The sequence below is a fragment of the Cervus elaphus genome, chromosome 2 (assembly GCF_910594005.1).
Source record: "Cervus elaphus chromosome 2, mCerEla1.1, whole genome shotgun sequence".
Lineage (NCBI taxonomy): Eukaryota > Metazoa > Chordata > Mammalia > Artiodactyla > Cervidae > Cervus > Cervus elaphus.
In genome coordinates, this window is record NC_057816.1 from 12,353,226 (window position 1) to 12,369,933 (window position 16,708).

The following is a 16,708-nucleotide window of genomic DNA, read 5'->3' on the forward strand; positions in this document are numbered from 1 at the left end:
AGAGATTTTGGGCAGAGAGCAGTGTGGTCAACGGGCCATGGGAATCACATAGGGCAAGATGAAACACGAGTGACTCCTTGTTTCTTTGCTCTTTCAGTTCCTTGGGGTTTCTACGCTTGAGAACAAGTACATGGAGAGAGTCTAGGCGCTGGTGGTGCCCCTGGCATCTGATGCTCCTGGTGATAACCAGTTTGTGTACACGTCCCTGAGTTCAGAGCCAATTCAGCCTTGTGATAGCCCCAGGTTCATCCTTCTTGGGAAGCTTGATATGGCTCCTTGCTGCTGACTCAAAACTGAAGTATGGGATGAGGCCATGGTAATTGAGCTGTTGTCCACGTTCCAAGCATGGAAGGATGGTTGGCAGTGGAACGGTAGCCATTTATTAAACTTGGTTACCTTGGAATTTTAGTAGGGGCTACTTTCCACATCCAGAATTCTTTTCTCCCAGCTTTTTGCATGGCCGAGTCTTCCTCAACATTTAGCATCATCTCAAATGAGTGTCTCTCAGGTTTGCTTTCCCTGGCCACAGCACTCTCACAAGCACTGACTCTGATCCAAAAAGTGCCTAGACACTTCCCTCGGTCAAACCAATAATTATAGTTACCACAGTGGCAAGGTGTGAGAGGGATAAACTGAGAGTTTTAAGATTAATATATGTATACTACTATATTAATTTTTTCCCAATTATTTTTATTAGTTGGACACCAATTACTTTACAATATTGTAGTTACTTTTGCCATACATTGATATGAATCAGCCATGGATTTACATGTGTTCTCCATCGTCAACCCCCCTCCCACTGCCCTCCCCAACCCATCCCTCTGGGGCATCCCAGTGCACCAGCCGGAGCACTTGTCTCATGCATCCAACCTGGTGGTCTTTTTCACACTTAATAATATAGGTTTCAGTGCTGTTCTCTCAGATCAACCCACATGCGCCTTCTCCCATGGAGTCCAAAAGCCTGTTCTATACATCTGTGTCTCTTTTTCTATCTTCCACATAGGGATATCGTCACCATCTTTCTAAATTCCACATATATGCGTTAGTATATTGGATTGGTGTTTTTCTTTCTGGCTTACTTCACTCTGTATAATGGGCTCCAGTTTCATCCACCTCATTAGAACTGATTCAAATGAACTCATTTTAATGGCTGAGTAATATTCTACTGTACCATTATATGTACCACAGCTTTCTTATTCATTCGTCTGGTCATGGACATCTAGGTAGTTTTCATGTCCTGGCTATTGTAAACAGTGCTGTGATGAACTTTGTGGTACGCGTGCCTCTTTCACTTCTGGTTTCCTCGGTGTCTATGCCCAGGAGTTGGATTGCTGGGTCATAAGGCAGTTCTGTTTCCATATTAGAAAGAATCTCCACCATGTTCTCCATAGTGGTTGTACTAGTTTGCATTCCCACCAACAGTGTAAGAGGGTTCCCTTTTCTCCACACCCTCTCCAGCATTTATTGCTTGTAAACTTATGGATAGCAGCCATTCTGACTGGAGTGTAATGGTACCTCACTGAGGTTTGATGTGCATTCCTCTGATAATGAGTGATGTTGAGCATCTTTTCATTGTACACTTTACTATATTTAATAGATAATCAACAAAGACCTACTGTATAGCACAGGAATTCTGCTCAATAGTCTGTAATACCCTGTATGGGAAAACAATTTAAGAAAGAATGGATACATGTGTATGTATAAGGGAATTAATTGCCCATACAACTAATATTGATACTATACTGTAAATGCACTATACTCCTATATAAATTAAAAGCTCAATTTAGAAAGTAAAAAAAAAAAAAAAAGGCTTACCTGTAGAGACCCATGGGCATCATTAGACAGGCAGGATTCCAGATACAATGCTGGAGATGGCAGTGTGTGTGTTGAAATTTAGACATGATCTGAAGTTTCATTTTCCTGAGCCTTGGTGTCTTTTACTTCTAGTGTCAGCCTTCATTTGTCTTTGGAGGATCTCATACAAGGTCTTGGAGACACCAGCTGGATGTAGTTGCAGGATGAGAGGGAGGTGCTAGTAGGAGAGTGAAATCCCAGCTCCTTAGCCTTGGGTTGGGGCACATTTGAGGCACAACATATGCCCCAAGTTCCATGTGAAAACAGATTGTAGCTTCCCTCTCCACGGCTTGAATGAAATCAAACCCAGACTGGTTTCTGAGTCACCTAACTGGAGATGTTGATTCAGGACAGGGTCTGGAAGCAGAAGGAATGCAGACATTTTTAAAAACAATGAACTGTGCAGAGCCCTTCTTGGTTTTCCCTTCCTTAGGGGCATCGGGTGAGTTATGGGGCCTGGGTAAGGAATGAGCCACAAGTGGGACTCCATAGATAGCTGCAAGTGAAGGGAGGAGGAATTCAGAATCCAGTAACCAGGAGGTGGGCAGTTTGCACAGGACCCAGGAGAGAAGGAAGAAGCATTGGGAAAAGAATAGTGCCTAACAGAGGACCAGACCTACCTGAGTCTTCTGGTTAGATTTGGAAGTCACTTCTTTCCTGCTGGAATTCTTACTCCAGATGTGCAGCCGATAGAGCTGCAGAGTCACTGTCAAGGAGTCATGCAGAGATGGACAGCCTCCCCCAGGGGCCCTTTGATTCCATTATAACAGTGAGTATCCTCCCAAGCCAGAGAGCAAATGGCAGGTCGTCCAAAAGATGACATACTTGAAATAGGATTTAAAATACTACAAAATTTGTCTAAGAGTCCTGGCATATCTTGTTCCCAGAGATTTTTAGGAGAGAGGATTCATCAGCCAAATTTGGGTTTCCGCTGAAGAATCTACAAGCTTCCCCATTGGTAATGTCTGAATTATAACGACCTGATCTCATCCCACAGAACCCAAGTGACAGTAAGTTCCAGTGGGAAAGGCCTCTAAAGTTTTCGGTGTCACAGAAGCTGTGTGCCAAGTGGTCTGCCACTTCCAGTCCTGAGCCCAGGACCCAGGAACATCACCAGACAGTTAAAGCCCCCGGCCCAGCAGAGGCAGCCTCAGCATCCTCAGCAACAGGCACCTCTGAGCCACTTGTCCACTGATTGGCATTGAGCTTCAGTCTGGTACAAGTGTTCTGGAGCAAGTCGAGTATCCCTCATCCAAGAGATGGCAAACTGAACCCTGGGGTGTATGACTCAGTGTAAGGCTGCAGGCAACTAGTGAAGACTTGGGACTCAGGAACTCTGGTTCCCAGGCTAGGAGACTTCGAGGAAGGGCAAGATGAGTGAAACGTCAATTGCATCCACTACTCGGGAGCTCTCAGTTGTCTGCAATCTCAAGAGAGGAAGTTCCTTTGCTGTTGCCCCTCAAGTCTGGTTCCAAATTGACCAGCAAACCTGCCTCCATGTAGCACTAGGAAAGCAATGTTCAGGGCTGTTTCACCCATGAACAAGGCACAGTGGGCAAACCCCAGTTGTTTTGACCCCAGGAGGCAGTCATGCAAGTGGTGACTGACTCACTCCCAACTTAGAATCCAAAGAGCACCTGCTCCTCATTCACACAACATATACCCTTGGCTTCCTGGGTAACATGAACCTGCATTCATAGAGAGAAGCATTCTCTTCTCAGCCTTCTGGCAACTTAGGTAAGTGTCTTATGTTTACTCAGGGAACCCCTGGCTGAGGGAATTTGGGGCTTGAGACTAGCCTGGAAGAAGGGGCTGTGTTCCCTCTTTGATGCTGCAAGAGACCTTGGAGCTTCAAAGGCCTTGAGTAGGTTACAATCGCATTTATGTTTTTCAGGAACTTTGCTTTATGATTCTCGTTGGAGAGAAAGGACAGAAACACAGGACAGGCCTGGACATCTCTGGGGCCCAGCTGATTGAGTTGAGTTTCAGCCACCAGGCTTCAGAGTCAGGGGCTGATGTTATTCACAAGCCACCTTTGAAGAAGGAGTAGAGGAAAGAGATTTTGGGCAGAGAGCAGTGTGGTCAACGGGCCATGGGAATCACATAGGGCAAGATGAAACACGAGTGACTCCTTGTTTCTTTGCTCTTTCAGTTCCTTGGGGTTTCTACGCTTGAGAACAAGTACATGGAGAGAGTCTAGGCGCTGGTGGTGCCCCTGGCATCTGATGCTCCTGGTGATAACCAGTTTGTGTACACGTCCCTGAGTTCAGAGCCAATTCAGCCTTGTGATAGCCCCAGGTTCATCCTTCTTGGGAAGCTTGATATGGCTCCTTGCTGCTGACTCAAAACTGAAGTATGGGATGAGGCCATGGTAATTGAGCTGTTGTCCACGTTCCAAGCATGGAAGGATGGTTGGCAGTGGAACGGTAGCCATTTATTAAACTTGGTTACCTTGGATTTTAGTAGGGGCTACTTTCCACATCCAGAATTCTTTTCTCCCAGCTTTTTGCATGGCCGAGTCTTCCTCAACATTTAGCATCATCTCAAATGAGTGTCTCTCAGGTTTGCTTTCCCTGGCCACAGCACTCTCACAAGCACTGACTCTGATCCAAAAAGTGCCTAGACACTTCCCTCGGTCAAACCAATAATTATAGTTACCACAGTGGCAAGGTGTGAGAGGGATAAACTGAGAGTTTAAGATTAATATATGTATACTACTATATTAATTTTTTCCCAATTATTTTTATTAGTTGGACACCAATTACTTTACAATATTGTAGTTACTTTTGCCATACATTGATATGAATCAGCGATGGATTTACATGTGTTCTCCATCGTCAACCCCCCTCCCACTGCCCTCCCCAACCCATCCCTCTGGGGCATCCCAGTGCACCAGCCTGAGCACTTGTCTCATGCATCCAACCTGGTGGTCTGTTTCACACTTAATAATATATGTTTCACTGCTGTTCTCTCAGACCAACCCACATGCGACTTCTCCCATGGAGTCCAAAAGCTTGTTCTATACATCTGTGTCTCTTTTTCTATCTTCCACATAGGGATATCGACACCATCTTTCTAAATTCCACATATATGCGTTAGTATATTGGATTGGTGTTTTTCTTTCTGGCTTACTTCACTCTGTATAATGGGCTCCAGTTTCATCCACCTCATTAGAACTGATTCAAATGAACTCTTTTTAATGGCTGAGTAATATTCCACTGTACCATTATATGTACCACAGCTTTCTTATTCATTCGTCTGGTCATGGACATCTAGGTAGTTTTCATGTCCTGGCTATTGTAAACAGTGCTGTGATGAACTTTGTGGTACGCGTGCCTCTTTCACTTCTGGTTTCCTCGGTGGCTATGCCCAGGAGTTGGATTGCTGGGTCATAAGGCAGTTCTGTTTCCATATTTGAAAGAATCTCCACCATGTTCTCCATAGTGGCTGTACTAGCTTGCATTCCCACCAACAGTGTTAGAGGGTTCCCTTTTCTCCACACCCTCTCCAGCATTTATTGCTTGTAAACTTTTGGATAGCAGCCATTTTGACTGGAGTGTAATGGTACCTCACTGAGGTTTGATGTGCATTCCTCTGATAATGAGTGATGTTGAGCATCTTTTCATTGTATACTTTGCTATATTTAATAGATAATCAACAAAGACCTACTGTATAGCACAGGAATTCTGCTCAATAGTCTGTAATACCCTGTATGGGAAAAGAATTTAAGAAAGAATGGATACATGTGTATGTATAAGGGAATTAATTGCCCATACAACTAATATTGATACTATACTGTAAATACACTATACTCCTATATAAATTAAAAGCTCAATTTAGAAAGTAAAAAAAAAGAAAAAAAGGCTTACCTGTAGAGACCCATGGGGATCATTAGACAGGCAGGATTCCAGATACAATGCTGGAGATGGCAGAGTGGATTTTGAAATTTAGACATGATCTGAAGTTGCATTTTCCTGAGCCTTGGTGTCTTTTACTTCTAGTGTCAGCCTTCATTTGTCTTTGGAGGATCTAATACAAGGTCTTGGAGACACCAGCTGGATGTAGTTGCAGGATGAGAGGGAGGTGCTAGGAGGAGAGTGAAATCCCAGCTCCTTAGCCTTGGGTTGGGGCACATTTGAGGCACAACATATGCCCCAAGTTCCATGTGAAAACAGATTGTAGCTTCTCTCTCCACGGCTTGAGTGAAATCAAACCCAGACTGGTTTCTGAGTCACCTAACTGGAGATGTTGAATCAGGACAGGGTCTGGAAGCAGAAGGAATGCAGACATTTTTAAAAACAATGAACTGTGCAGAGCCCTTCTTGGTTTTCCCTTCCTTAGGGGCATCGTAGGGTGAGTTATGGGACCTGGGTAAGGAATGAGCCACAAGTGGGACTCCATAGGTAGCTGCAAGTGAAGGGAGGAGGAATTCAGAATCCAGTAACCAGGAGGTGGGCAGTTTGCACAGGACCCAGGAGAGAAGGAAGAAGCATTGGGAAAAGAATAGTGCCTAACAGAGGGCCAGACCTACCTGAGTCTTCTGGTTAAATTTGGAAGTCACTTCTTTCCTGCTGGAATTCTTACTCCAGATGTGCAGCCGATAGAGCTGCAGAGTCACTGTCAAGGAGTCACGCAGAGATGGACAGCCTCCCCCAGGGGCCCGTTGATTCCATTATAACACTGAGTATCCTCCCAAGCCAGAGAGCAAATGGCAGGTCGTCCAAAAGATGACATACTTGAAATAGGATTTAAAATACTACAAAATTTGTCCAAGAGTCCTGGCATATCTTGTTCCCAGAGATTTTTAGGAGAGAGGATTCATCAGCCAAATTTGGGTTTCCGCTGAAGAATCTACAAGCTTCCCCATCGGTAATGTCTGAATTATAACGACCTGATCTCATCCCACAGAACCCAAGTGACAGTAAGTTCCAGTGGGAAAGGCCTCTAAAGTTTTCGGTGTCACAGAAGCTGTGTGTCAAGTGGTCTGCCACTTCCAGTCCTGAGCCCAGGACCCAGGAACATCACCAGACAGTTAAAGCCCCCGGCCCAGCAGAGGCAGCCTCAGCATCCTCAGCAACAGGCACCTCTGAGCCACTTGTCCACTGATTGGCATTGAGCTTCAGTCTGGTACAAGTGTTCTGGAGCAAGTCGAGTATCCCTCATCCAAGAGATGGCAAACTGAACCCTGGGGTGTATGACTCAGTGTAAGGCTGCAGGCAACTAGTGAAGACTTGGGACTCAGGAACTCTGGTTCCCAGGCTAGGAGACTTCGAGGAAGGGCAAGATGAGTGAAACGTCAATTGCATCCACTACTCGGGAGCTCTCAGTTGTCTGCAATCTCAAGAGAGGAAGTTCCTTTGCTGTTGCCCCTCAAGTCTGGTTCCAAATTGACCAGCAAACCTGCCTCCATGTAGCACTAGGAAAGCAATGTTCAGGGCTGTTTCACCCATGAACAAGGCACAGTGGGCAAACCCCAGTTGTTTTGACCCCAGGAGGCAGTCATGCAAGTGGTGACTGACTCACTCCCAACTTAGAATCCAAAGAGCACCTGCTCCTCATTCACACAACATATACCCTTGGCTTCCTGGGTAACATGAACCTGCATTCATAGAGAGAAGCATTCTCTTCTCAGCCTTCTGGCAACTTAGGTAAGTGTCTTATGTTTACTCAGGGAACCCCTGGCTGAGGGAATTTGGGGCTTGAGACTAGCCTGGAAGAAGGGGCTGTGTTCCCTCTTTGATGCTGCAAGAGACCTTGGAGCTTCAAAGGCCTTGAGTAGGTTACAATCGCATTTATGTTTTTCAGGAACTTTGCTTTATGATTCTCGTTGGAGAGAAAGGACAGAAACACAGGACAGGCCTGGACATCTCTGGGGCCCAGCTGATTGAGTTGAGTTTCAGCCACCAGGCTTCAGAGTCAGGGGCTGATGTTATTCACAAGCCACCTTTGAAGAAGGAGTAGAGGAAAGAGATTTTGGGCAGAGAGCAGTGTGGTCAACGGGCCATGGGAATCACATAGGGCAAGATGAAACACGAGTGACTCCTTGTTTCTTTGCTCTTTCAGTTCCTTGGGGTTTCTACGCTTGAGAACAAGTACATGGAGAGAGTCTAGGCGCTGGTGGTGCCCCTGGCATCTGATGCTCCTGGTGATAACCAGTTTGTGTACACGTCCCTGAGTTCAGAGCCAATTCAGCCTTGTGATAGCCCCAGGTTCATCCTTCTTGGGAAGCTTGATATGGCTCCTTGCTGCTGACTCAAAACTGAAGTATGGGATGAGGCCATGGTAATTGAGCTGTTGTCCACGTTCCAAGCATGGAAGGATGGTTGGCAGTGGAACGGTAGCCATTTATTAAACTTGGTTACCTTGGATTTTAGTAGGGGCTACTTTCCACATCCAGAATTCTTTTCTCCCAGCTTTTTGCATGGCCGAGTCTTCCTCAACATTTAGCATCATCTCAAATGAGTGTCTCTCAGGTTTGCTTTCCCTGGCCACAGCACTCTCACAAGCACTGACTCTGATCCAAAAAGTGCCTAGACACTTCCCTCGGTCAAACCAATAATTATAGTTACCACAGTGGCAAGGTGTGAGAGGGATAAACTGAGAGTTTAAGATTAATATATGTATACTACTATATTAATTTTTTCCCAATTATTTTTATTAGTTGGACACCAATTACTTTACAATATTGTAGTTACTTTTGCCATACATTGATATGAATCAGCGATGGATTTACATGTGTTCTCCATCGTCAACCCCCCTCCCACTGCCCTCCCCAACCCATCCCTCTGGGGCATCCCAGTGCACCAGCCTGAGCACTTGTCTCATGCATCCAACCTGGTGGTCTGTTTCACACTTAATAATATATGTTTCACTGCTGTTCTCTCAGACCAACCCACATGCGACTTCTCCCATGGAGTCCAAAAGCTTGTTCTATACATCTGTGTCTCTTTTTCTATCTTCCACATAGGGATATCGACACCATCTTTCTAAATTCCACATATATGCGTTAGTATATTGGATTGGTGTTTTTCTTTCTGGCTTACTTCACTCTGTATAATGGGCTCCAGTTTCATCCACCTCATTAGAACTGATTCAAATGAACTCTTTTTAATGGCTGAGTAATATTCCACTGTACCATTATATGTACCACAGCTTTCTTATTCATTCGTCTGGTCATGGACATCTAGGTAGTTTTCATGTCCTGGCTATTGTAAACAGTGCTGTGATGAACTTTGTGGTACGCGTGCCTCTTTCACTTCTGGTTTCCTCGGTGGCTATGCCCAGGAGTTGGATTGCTGGGTCATAAGGCAGTTCTGTTTCCATATTTGAAAGAATCTCCACCATGTTCTCCATAGTGGCTGTACTAGCTTGCATTCCCACCAACAGTGTTAGAGGGTTCCCTTTTCTCCACACCCTCTCCAGCATTTATTGCTTGTAAACTTTTGGATAGCAGCCATTTTGACTGGAGTGTAATGGTACCTCACTGAGGTTTGATGTGCATTCCTCTGATAATGAGTGATGTTGAGCATCTTTTCATTGTATACTTTACTATATTTAATAGATAATCAACAAAGACCTACTGTATAGCACAGGAATTCTGCTCAATAGTCTGTAATACCCTGTATGGGAAAAGAATTTAAGAAAGAATGGATACATGTGTATGTATAAGGGAATTAATTGCCCATACAACTAATATTGATACTATACTGTAAATACACTATACTCCTATATAAATTAAAAGCTCAATTTAGAAAGTAAAAAAAAAGAAAAAAAGGCTTACCTGTAGAGACCCATGGGGATCATTAGACAGGCAGGATTCCAGATACAATGCTGGAGATGGCAGAGTGGATTTTGAAATTTAGACATGATCTGAAGTTGCATTTTCCTGAGCCTTGGTGTCTTTTACTTCTAGTGTCAGCCTTCATTTGTCTTTGGAGGATCTAATACAAGGTCTTGGAGACACCAGCTGGATGTAGTTGCAGGATGAGAGGGAGGTGCTAGGAGGAGAGTGAAATCCCAGCTCCTTAGCCTTGGGTTGGGGCACATTTGAGGCACAACATATGCCCCAAGTTCCATGTGAAAACAGATTGTAGCTTCCCTCTCCACGGCTTGAGTGAAATCAAACCCAGACTGGTTTCTGAGTCACCTAACTGGAGATGTTGAATCAGGACAGGGTCTGGAAGCAGAAGGAATGCAGACATTTTTAAAAACAATGAACTGTGCAGAGCCCTTCTTGGTTTTCCCTTCCTTAGGGGCATCGTAGGGTGAGTTATGGGACCTGGGTAAGGAATGAGCCACAAGTGGGACTCCATAGGTAGCTGCAAGTGAAGGGAGGAGGAATTCAGAATCCAGTAACCAGGAGGTGGGCAGTTTGCACAGGACCCAGGAGAGAAGGAAGAAGCATTGGGAAAAGAATAGTGCCTAACAGAGGGCCAGACCTACCTGAGTCTTCTGGTTAAATTTGGAAGTCACTTCTTTCCTGCTGGAATTCTTACTCCAGATGTGCAGCCGATAGAGCTGCAGAGTCACTGTCAAGGAGTCACGCAGAGATGGACAGCCTCCCCCAGGGGCCCGTTGATTCCATTATAACACTGAGTATCCTCCCAAGCCAGAGAGCAAATGGCAGGTCGTCCAAAAGATGACATACTTGAAATAGGATTTAAAATACTACAAAATTTGTCCAAGAGTCCTGGCATATCTTGTTCCCAGAGATTTTTAGGAGAGAGGATTCATCAGCCAAATTTGGGTTTCCGCTGAAGAATCTACAAGCTTCCCCATCGGTAATGTCTGAATTATAACGACCTGATCTCATCCCACAGAACCCAAGTGACAGTAAGTTCCAGTGGGAAAGGCCTCTAAAGTTTTCGGTGTCACAGAAGCTGTGTGTCAAGTGGTCTGCCACTTCCAGTCCTGAGCCCAGGACCCAGGAACATCACCAGACAGTTAAAGCCCCCGGCCCAGCAGAGGCAGCCTCAGCATCCTCAGCAACAGGCACCTCTGAGCCACTTGTCCACTGATTGGCATTGAGCTTCAGTCTGGTACAAGTGTTCTGGAGCAAGTCGAGTATCCCTCATCCAAGAGATGGCAAACTGAACCCTGGGGTGTATGACTCAGTGTAAGGCTGCAGGCAACTAGTGAAGACTTGGGACTCAGGAACTCTGGTTCCCAGGCTAGGAGACTTCGAGGAAGGGCAAGATGAGTGAAACGTCAATTGCATCCACTACTCGGGAGCTCTCAGTTGTCTGCAATCTCAAGAGAGGAAGTTCCTTTGCTGTTGCCCCTCAAGTCTGGTTCCAAATTGACCAGCAAACCTGCCTCCATGTAGCACTAGGAAAGCAATGTTCAGGGCTGTTTCACCCATGAACAAGGCACAGTGGGCAAACCCCAGTTGTTTTGACCCCAGGAGGCAGTCATGCAAGTGGTGACTGACTCACTCCCAACTTAGAATCCAAAGAGCACCTGCTCCTCATTCACACAACATATACCCTTGGCTTCCTGGGTAACATGAACCTGCATTCATAGAGAGAAGCATTCTCTTCTCAGCCTTCTGGCAACTTAGGTAAGTGTCTTATGTTTACTCAGGGAACCCCTGGCTGAGGGAATTTGGGGCTTGAGACTAGCCTGGAAGAAGGGGCTGTGTTCCCTCTTTGATGCTGCAAGAGACCTTGGAGCTTCAAAGGCCTTGAGTAGGTTACAATCGCATTTATGTTTTTCAGGAACTTTGCTTTATGATTCTCGTTGGAGAGAAAGGACAGAAACACAGGACAGGCCTGGACATCTCTGGGGCCCAGCTGATTGAGTTGAGTTTCAGCCACCAGGCTTCAGAGTCAGGGGCTGATGTTATTCACAAGCCACCTTTGAAGAAGGAATAGAGGAAAGAGATTTTGGGCAGAGAGCAGTGTGGTCAACGGGCCATGGGAATCACATAGGGCAAGATGAAACACGAGTGACTCCTTGTTTCTTTGCTCTTTCAGTTCCTTGGGGTTTCTACGCTTGAGAACAAGTACATGGAGAGAGTCTAGGCGCTGGTGGTGCCCCTGGCATCTGATGCTCCTGGTGATAACCAGTTTGTGTACACGTCCCTGAGTTCAGAGCCGATTCAGCCTTGTGATAGCCCCAGGTTCATCCTTCTTGGGAAGCTTGATATGGCTCCTTGCTGCTGACTCAAAACTGAAGTATAGGATGAGGCCATGGTGATTGAGCTGTTGTCCACGTTCCAAGCATGGAAGGATGGTTGGCAGTGGAACGGTAGCCATTTATTAAACTTGGTTACCTTGGTTTTTAGTAGGGACTACTTTCCACATCTAGAATTCTTTTCTCCCAGCTTTTTGCATGGCCGAGTCTTCCTCAACATTTAGCATCATCTCAAATGAGTGTCTCTCAGGTTTGCTTTCCCTGGCCACAGCACTCTCACAAGCACTGACTCTGATCCAAAAAGTGCCTAGACACTTCCCTCGGTCAAACCAATAATTATAGTTACCACAGTGGCAAGGTGTGAGAGGGATAAACTGAGAGTTTTAGATTAATATATGTATACTACTATATTAATTTTTTCCCAATTATTTTTATTAGTTGGACACCAATTACTTTACAATATTGTAGTTACTTTTGCCATACATTGATATGAATCAGCCATGGATTTACATGTGTTCTCCATCGTCAACCCCCCTCCCACTGCCCTCCCCATCCCATCCCTCTGGGGCATCCCAGTGCACCAGCCTGAGCACTTGTCTCATGCATCCAACCTGGTGGTCTGTTTCACACTTAATAATATATGTTTCACTGCTGTTCTCTCAGACCAACCCACCTGCGCCTTCTCCCATGGAGTCCAAAAGCCTGTTCTATACATCTGTGTCTCTTTTTCTATCTTCCACATAGGGTTATCGTCACCGTCTTTCTAAATTCCACATATATGCGTTAGTATATTGGATTGGTGTTTTTCTTTCTGGCTTACTTCACTCTGTATAATGGGCTCCAGTTTCATCCACCTCATTAGAACTGATTCAAATGAACTCTTTTTAATGGCTGAGTAATATTCCACTGTACCATTATATGTACCACAGCTTTCTTATTCATTCGTCTGGTCATGGACATCTAGGTAGTTTTCATGTCCTGGCTGTTGTAAACAGTGCTGTGATGAACTTTGTGGTACGCGTGCCTCTTTCACTTCTGGTTTCCTCGGTGGCTATGCCCAGGAGTTGGATTGCTGGGTCATAAGGCAGTTCTGTTTCCATATTAGAAAGAATCTCCACCATGTTCTGCATAGTGGCTGTACTAGTTTGCATTCCCACCAACAGTGTAAGAGGGTTCCCTTTTCTCCACACCCTCTCCAGCATTTATTGCTTGTAAACTTATGGATAGCAGCCATTCTGACGAGTGTAATGGTACCTCACTGAGGTTTGATGTGCATTCCTCTGATAATGAGTGATGTTGAGCATCTTTTCATTGTATACTTTACTATATTTAATAGATAATCAACAAAGACCTACTGTATAGCACAGGAATTCTGCTCAATAGTCTGTAATACCCTGTATGGGAAAAGAATTTAAGAAAGAATGGATACATGTGTATGTATAAGGGAATTAATTGCCCATACAACTAATATTGATACTATACTGTAAATACACTATACTCCTATATAAATTAAAAGCTCAATTTAGAAAGTAAAAAAAAAAAAAAAGGCTTACCTGTAGAGACCCATGGGGATCATTAGACAGGCAGGATTCCAGATACAATGCTGGAGATGGCAGAGTGGGTGTTGAAATTTAGACATGATCTGAAGTTGCATTTTCCTGAGCCTTGGTGTCTTTTACTTCTAGTGTCAGCCTTCATTTGTCTTTGGAGGATCTAATACAAGGTCTTGGAGACACCAGCTGGATGTAGTTGCAGGATGAGAGGGAGGTGCTAGGAGGAGAGTGAAATCCCAGCTCCTTAGCCTTGGGTTGGGGCACATTTGAGGCACAACATATGCCCCAAGTTCCATGTGAAAACAGATTGTAGCTTCCCTCTCCACGGCTTGAGTGAAATCAAACCCAGACTGGTTTCTGAGTCACCTAACTGGAGATGTTGAATCAGGACAGGGTCTGGAAGCAGAAGGAATGCAGACATTTTTAAAAACAATGAACTGTGCAGAGCCCTTCTTGGTTTTCCCTTCCTTAGGTGCATCGTAGGGTGAGTTATGTGGCCGGGGTAAGGAATGAGCCACAATTGGGACTCCATAGATAGCTGCAAGTGAAGGGAGGAGGAATTCAGAATCCAGTAACCAGGAGGTGGGCAGTTTGCACAGGACCCAGGAGAGAAGGAAGAAGCATTGGGAAAAGAATAGTGCGTAACAGAGGGCCAGACCTACCTGAGTCTTCTGGTTAAATTTGGAAGTCACTTCTTTCCTGCTGGAATTCTTACTCCAGATGTGCAGCCGATAGAGCTGCAGAGTCACTGTCAAGGAGTCACGCAGAGATGGACAGCCTCCCCCAGGGGCCCGTTGATTCCATTATAACACTGAGTATCCTCCCAAGCCAGAGAGCAAATGGCAGGTCGTCCAAAAGATGACATACTTGAAATAGGATTTAAAATACTACAAAATTTGTCCAAGAGTCCTGGCATATCTTGTTCCCAGAGATTTTTAGGAGAGAGGATTCATCAGCCAAATTTGGGTTTCCGCTGACGAATCTACAAGCTTCCCTATCGGTAATGTCTGAATTATAACGACCTGATCTCATCCCACAGAACCCAAGTGACAGTAAGTTCCAGTGGGAAAGGCCTCTAAAGTTTTCGGTGTCACAGAAGCTGTGTGTCAAGTGGTCTGCCACTTCCAGTCCTGAGCCCAGGACCCAGGAACATCACCAGACAGTTAAAGCCCCCGGCCCAGCAGAGGCAGCCTCAGCATCCTCAGCAACAGGCACCTCTGAGCCACTTGTCCACTGATTGGCATTGAGCTTCAGTCTGGTACAAGTGTTCTGGAGCAAGTCGAGTATCCCTCATCCAAGAGATGGCAAACTGAACCCTGGGGTGTATGACTCAGTGTAAGGCTGCAGGCAACTAGTGAAGACTTGGGACTCAGGAACTCTGGTTCTTGGGATCCAGCCCCATCCTTCATGGCAAATAGAAGGAGAAAAGATCAAAGCAGGAGAGATTTCATCATCTTAGCCTCTAAAACCACTGTGGATGATGACTGCAGCCATGAAATCAGATGGCATTTGCTTCTTGGAAGGAAAGCTTTGACAAACATAAACAGTTGTTTGAGAAGCGGAAACATCATTCTGGCCAACAAACTGATAGATGGTTGGCCTTTTCATTTGGATTCCTAAACTTTCTGTCCAGTCCCCACTGGTCTTTGAAGTCCCTCAGCTTTCTGATCCATCATGATTCCCAAGATTATTTTGTGTGTTTCTTTACCCGGTCCTGAAATCAGCCTTCTCTTTAAGAATCCATGGATCGTTTGATGGAAAATGTATTTAGAAGCTACATGGTAGACCTCAGAATAGTCAGGGTTATCAAGGTGTCATTGCTTGTAGGCTTTACAATGGTCAGAGTAGGAAGTACACATTTTCCTTAAAAAATAAAATAAAAAGGAATTTAATTAGTTGGTAGAAACTTATTCTTTCAGTTCTAGATTTAAGACAGCAGGGTTTTAATTAAACTTCTTTATGTTATGTGTGAGCCTCTTTTTCTAGTCACTGAAAGGCTTACTTCAGAACAGTAGTTTTAATTATTGTTTGGTTTTTACCTGTTAACATATATATGACTCTGTCACAATAACAGAAGCAATATGAGGAACAATAAGTTGTTGAATATAGTTTCAGATTTCTTTCCTATTTTTCTTCTTATTTTCTTTGGTTTTATTTTGAATGGGCAGTATTTTTGTTTTTCCCTAGAAGATATTCCACTCTGAATGTAGTCATAATTCTGAATTCTAAAGCCACTCAAGTAATGTGTTGTTATGGGCAGCTAGTCACCAACTTGATGCAATGAGATTTATCAGTCTTTGTTCTGTATTTGTACAGTTCAATTCAGTCACTCAGTCGTGTCCTTCTTTTTGCAACGACTTAGACTGCAGCATGCCAGGCTTCCCTATCCATCACCAACTCCCAGGCCTTGCTCAAGTTCATGTCCATCAAGTTGGTGATGCCATCCAATGATCTCATCTTCTGTCTTCTTCTCCTGCCTTCAATCTTTCCTAACATCAGGGTCTTTTCCATTAAGTTAGTTCTTCCCATCAGGTGGGCAATAATTGGAGCTTCAGCCTCTGCATCCGTTCTTTCAGTGAATATTCAGGACTGATTTCCGTTAGGATGAACTGGTTTGATCTCCTTTAAGTCCAAGGGACTCTCAAGAGTCTTCTCCAACACCATAGTTCAAAGGGCATATACGTGTGTCATTTGTCAGTGATGTCATATTCCCCTTTTGGGATTCAACCGCCAAAACTGAATTTAAACAATATGCAAAAATGAGCATTAAGTCACAGTGTCCCACCTACATACACCTGGCAATACAAGAGGCTCCTATTATATTCAAGGGACAGGCCTGGATAGATCCCACGCAGAAATAGGCCCTGGGAGTCCTGGATGAGTCATTAAACACAACTGTGTTTATTTTGGCTGCCACAGTTGTTCTGTCTTCTTTTATTGGGAAGACATTTCAAAATTATTTTTTGTATGTTTGCTTTGGGAGACAAAATTTTTCAAGGCATAGATCCTATGGGGAAATTGTATCAGAAATATATCCATTTATCTTCAGCAGTGAAATTCATTGGCTTCTATGTCCCGGATGATCTTTCATTATAAACAGAAAGGAAACAAACATGTTTAGTATGCATTCAGTCGCTTTGTAAATCAACTACCTTGAGTTAAATTCC